The following is a 6,000-nucleotide window of genomic DNA, read 5'->3' on the forward strand; positions in this document are numbered from 1 at the left end:
ACTCTGGAACCATGGAAGGAATGCTCCCAATCAGGGCTGGTTCTAAAGGGCGGCCAGGTTGGTCACTGGCCCGAGGGCCCCGGAGCTACAGGAGCCCCTGAGGGGCTCTCTGCTCCCCTTCCGTGATCCGCCCCCCCACACCCCCCACTTACCTGTCAGCCGGCTTTCTAGCATTGCCCTTAATGAAGATGGCGGCCGCAGCTTCCCTAAGATACTGAAGCTGCTGCCGCCATCTTAGTTGATGGCAGAGATGTGCGCACATAGCATGCATGTGTGCCATCAACAAAGATGGCGGCGGAGGCTTCATTCCCCTTAGGGAAACTGCAGCCGCTGTCTTCATTAAGGGCAACGGTAAAGACTAGACAGGTAGAGGGGCTGTAGGGGGGCCGTGCGCGCACATACGCACATGCGTGCACACCCACCCACCCACTGGGGGGCCAGGGCAAGCTGATGCCCAAGGGCCCCCGCATCCCTGGAGCCGGCCCTGCTCCCAATGGACTTACAGACAGAGGTTTGGCACTCCTTCTCTCTCTCTCCTGTCTGATTCTTCTGTCACCCCAGTCTTTCTGTTCAGGTTTTGTTTTACTGAAGCCAAGAGGGAGGAGGAGTGTGGTTTGAGGAGGAAAGCAAGAGAACAAGGGCCCTCCTGATAGCCTTTGCCCATGGGCCCCCAGAAACCTGGAACCCGCCCTGGATATGACAAACAACCTATTTCTTGTGGCAGTGATGGCCCAGATCACTGACAAAAGTTTTTGTTTGTTCTCAGTGAGTGTTTAATTTTTAACCCCTTTCTTGGGTTCAACACTGCCTACAATTCTCACCTTTGGCCTTCAGATCTGATCCATGACTGTGGTTAAGGGGAAATCTGCACATGCTCAGGGGTGCTCTTCTCTTACTATATTTTTATCACAGGTTTCTGGCAGTGAAAATAGTTCTGGGAGTGAAACCTGGTGGGACTTATATCAAGTTTAATCCATCTTTAGAAACTGGCTCCATGCTTCCCCTTTCCACTTTCCTGGAAAGAGTTTGAAAAGACACAGTCAGAATGTAATAGAAATCAGGTGGATTGCTGATGAGTTATGGGTCAGTGGTGAAGTGCTGAAAGGTTTTAGTTTTCCGTAAAGCATATTGTAATGCACATGGATTGGAACTTTTCCAAGCCAACCTAAGATAATAGGGGTAGCCTTTTGTGAACACATAAAATGATGACATTTATTGAGGTAAATAAAATGTCTGATTATTTTTTGCACAGCTTAAAAGAACTGGTGCTTTCCTCTGTAGACTGCCTTCCAACTGCATGTTTGCATTGAGAGATCTTTCCAAAACAACTTGCCATGGAGTGGGAAAATATAGCTGAGAGATCTTAAATCCTCAGACTTGAGCTGGAGATATAGCTGAGGTGGGGAAAAATAAAAGACAATGAATAAGATTATATGCTGACTATAATGCTGCCAGATGGTCAAATAAGAGTTTCGGTATATAAAACATTATTTAGGAGTGCTGATTAGAGTTGGAGGATTCTTCCTTTCTTGTCTCCTCCATCCTGTTGTAGAGCATGCTTCCTTCCAGATAGCATTAGACTCCCATCAGCCCTAGCCAGCATGGTCAATTCTCAAGAATGATTGGTTGGAATGTGGAGGGCCACAGGTTTTTATCATGAAAAGGTAAGAGAGCTGAGATCCATGAGTTGTAATGGCATAATGTTCCAACAATTCCTATTTTTGTCTTTTGAGGATACCTTGTTAACATTTCCTAGTGTGGGAACTGCTAGCATTGTCATTCTTCAGGATTTAGCTCCCTCCCCTAGATTTCTAGTAGTTATACTCTTGTTTGGAGAATGAATGCATTTTATCTTCAGCTTGAAACTTGGTAAATTAGAGCTGAAACATTTACTTCACAAATCTGTTAGATCAGGAATAGCCAACATTGTGACCTCCAGATGTTGTTGGATTATTATTTGATTTCATTTATGGATTGCTGATTCACTCACATTCCATCAAACTGGAATGCAGTTCTGTTCCATCTTTCTTTGTTTCCGCTAATTGCTGTTTCATCTGGTTTGATTTAAGTGTATAGGAAGGAACAAGGTGGAAGGATATTCAAAGGGTTAATACCACAGAGTTTAACAGGGAAGCCTAGAGTTTCTCACCCATGTTAAGGAGATTTTCTAGGCTTGCCTTAATGTGGGTGAGATTTTCTAGGCTTCTCTTTTAATCTCTAGTATTAACCCTTTAAATGTACTTCCAGACACGTTAGTGATTTATCATTATTTCTAACCCCCCCTTCACCTCCTCCTTCTCCTCATTAGCAAAGCAAAAAGTTAGTTTCACATTAGCAAATTCCTCCTCACCCCATCATGGTGTGGCAGAATGCAAAAGATCACCTGGTCAGTTTCATGTTAGCAAAGCAAACATGCAGGCTCTCACGTACTGTATTTCTTATTTCCCTTTCTCCTCCTCCTCCTTAGCAAGGAAAAAACAGGCAGGCTCTTAGTTTCATGTTAACAAAGTAAAGACACAGGCTGAACACCTAACTGAATGGAACTAAGGGAAATAGGGAATGCACTGATATTCAATGCAGGTTTTTTTTTTTTTTTAACCCAGTGTTGGGAAAAGCTGCAGAAACTTGAAGCATTCAGGACTGGTCTGCAAAGAGAGCAGATGTGCGGACTTCCAAAAACCTGGTCCCAAGTCCAATTTTGGTGAAATTTTCACCCATCCTTAGATCCAATACAGATACCAGCTGGGATAAAGATCTCCATTTAGAAAGGCTTGTTAAAAGAGGGGTGTCGTTAGCAGGTGATAAAAAAACAACAGAGAAGATTCCCGGCAGAAACATAATAGAAGGGAGGTCCAAAGGGTAGGTGCTGCCACATTAAAGGCCCAATTCCAGCACTGTATGGAATGGACCTGCTGACAGGATGTTATCTGCAGGATGCCCTCCCCTACAGAATACAGTGATCAGTTGGCTATGTAGGGGTGAGATGATAGCTTACATATTCTGGCTCCAAGTTGTATAGGGGTTTGCACACCAGTACCAGGACCCTGAACCTAGCCTGGTAGCCACAGTTCCATCAGTCCCAGCTAGCTTGGGTGAAGGGTAGGGATGATGAGAGTTGTAGTCTGACAACATCTGGAAGGCACCACATTGGCTGCTTCTGCTTTGATTTTTGAAAAGTTTTACAGTGCATTCCTATATATGCCTGCTCAGAAGCAAGCCCTATTAGGTTTAATGGGACTTACTCCAAAAAAGTGTATGTAGGATTGCAGCTTTACATTACAATCCTATACATGTCTACTCAGAAGTCCCATGAATTCCAGAGTTCTCTGGGAAGAGGGACTGACTGTTAAACCACTCTGGCAATTGAAGCTCTGTGAGGGGAATAGGAGTCTCCTAACAACTCTCAGCACCCTTCACAAACTACCCTTCCCACAATTCTTTGGGAGAAGCCATGACTGTTTACAGTGGAATAATAGTAGAATAAATGTATGGTGTGAATGGGGCCTAAGTCATACTCAGAGTAGACCCACTGAAATTGATGAAACTCTGTTCCCATCACAGAGGTACAATTCTTAGAAATAAATAAAAACTTAAAAAACAATCAATATTTTGAGTATGTTGTACTCCACAATGTCTCTATAGGAAGGCATTGTCTAATTCAGACGTGTGGTGCTGGAAATGTCTCATTGGGGCATATGGTTTATTTATTTATTTATTTTTAAAACTTATATACCGCCCGACTAGCAATAGCTCTCTGGGCGGTGAACATAGATACAATAAAATACAATATAATACAAAACATCAGTCTAAAATCAAATTTCACAGTCTAAAAACAGCAAAGGCTAAAATCAAATTACAAACATTACAATCATTAACAAAAAATTAAAATGCCTCGGAGTAGAGAAAGGTTTTAACCTGGCGCCGAAAGGATGATAGTGTTGGCGCCAGGCGAACCTCCTCGGGGAGACTATTCCATGGTTCCATGATATGTGCTTGTCCAGTGATATTTCCTTTTCAGTCGGAAGAATACAATTTTGTATTGGTGAAATCCCTCATTTTTGTGGATGTTCATGTACTTTTAAATTATGTTCCTGTAACTAGGGGCTGTGCCCCTGCTGGCTTCACTTGCCAATACCACCTACCCTCACCACTCACCAAACTCCCTCCGCCCCCACCAACCCACACTCCTGCCATGGTAACTCCCTGGCTCTTCCCCTTTTACCTTCTGCAACTGCTAAGGTCACCTGTATTGCCAAATGCCTAGCAAAAGACAAATTAGTTCAAAATTTCAAAAGGCAATGAACACACTGGTGGTGAAGAAGTTAAAGGATTTATTAAGCAAAGCTGTGTACATTGAGCTGTCGTTTGCTGGCAATAAAACACTAAAACAAAACTAATGGCTAATGGGTCTGTTCCTCCCCCTGTCTCTGCTGTTATCTTACATGTGCCTAGCTGGCTGGAACCTCATGAACAGCCGCAGTGAGGATTCTTGCTTGAGACTCTGCTTGAAGCTTGGTAATCTTGTTACTTTGAGGCTCTCGAGATTTCTTGAGGCTTTTCTTGATGGTACTTTGAGGCTTAATCTCCCTGATCTAGGGGTCCTTTATTTATACCCAAAGTCCCTCTGGGAGGGGGGAACTTTATACCTATGAGATCATTATCTTCCCAGCCCCTAGGTTGCTGGATTTTCACATAGGTGACTTTTGTTTATTTCTTCTGATACAATTTGGGCTGGGAATGCAGCTGTCCTTCCACGGGCATAGCTGCTTGTTTTGACTAACAGGAGTCTTCTCTGACTCTTGTTTACATAAGCAAGGCAAGAACATTCACAAACCAAATAAGCTCACTGTCCCTCCTTAGCCTGGGAAAGCCATAAACAAGCTTACCTGGGCAAGCAAGGGTGTGAGATGAACTGGATTGTTTTGATTAATTGAACAACTTTCTCAAGCCCTGTTTTGAACATCTTTCTCAGCTTCTTATCAATCATGTCAGAAAGTCTGTGCTTTGCACTCTCCAGACTCCAATACATTGCAATTTACAGTGTGCAACAGCAATAAGCACCCCAATAAATCAGGGGTATGAGGCAGGAATTATGGGATAGGGGAAATGGGGCATGCCATACTATCTCCTCGGCCCTCACATCTAGATTGCTTCCAGAAATATGTGGCACTACACCACCTAAACCATCCCCTCCCAAGACTCAAACTGTTCCCATCCCAAGCACTCGCACTGCCCACCCAGCCCTTTGAAACCATCTCCCCTCCGAGGCACACTCACAAACCTTTCTCCCACGTCCTCCCAGGCACACTCACAAACTGTTCCAGGCCACCTCTCCACTTGTCTCCTGGCTGCTTACCAGCTTGCTCCACAGCCGCCCGCTTGCCTCACTCATCCTCCCCACAGCCTCTCACCTGGCTTATCTGTCCCTCATTCATCTGACCCACAGCCGCTCACCTCATTTATCCACCCCACAGCTGATCACCTCTCTCATATTGCTTGTCCGCCCCACAACCACTTGCCTTGCTTGTGGACCTCTCACTTGTCTGTTCTACAGCTGCTCATTTCATTTATCCACCCCACAGCAGCTCTCCTCACTCATCTTGCTTGTCTGCCCAACCACTCCTCCCTTCACAGCTGCTTGCCTTGCTTGCTCATCCCACTGTTTGCCTTGCTTGTCAGCCCCACAAATGCTCCTCTGCCCTACAGCCATTCACCTTGCTCACTCGCTTACTCATCCCCATTTGCCTTTCTTGTTCGCCCCTCATTCATCTGCCCCACAGCCACTCACCTTGCATGCTTCTCCCCCCACGGCTGCTTGTCTGCTTCTTGTTCATCTGCCCACAGTTGCTCGCCTTGCTCACTCATCCATCCCACAGCCACTTGCCTCACCTGTCCACCCCATAGCTATCCGGTCGCCTTGCTCCTATGCCATCCATCTTTGTTTCCTTGATGCCTCGTTTGCTGCCCTGCTGCCCTGCTTTGAACACGTCCACATGTCAT

The sequence above is a fragment of the Rhineura floridana genome, chromosome 4 (genome assembly GCF_030035675.1).
Source record: "Rhineura floridana isolate rRhiFlo1 chromosome 4, rRhiFlo1.hap2, whole genome shotgun sequence".
NCBI classification, from domain to species: domain Eukaryota; kingdom Metazoa; phylum Chordata; class Lepidosauria; order Squamata; family Rhineuridae; genus Rhineura; species Rhineura floridana.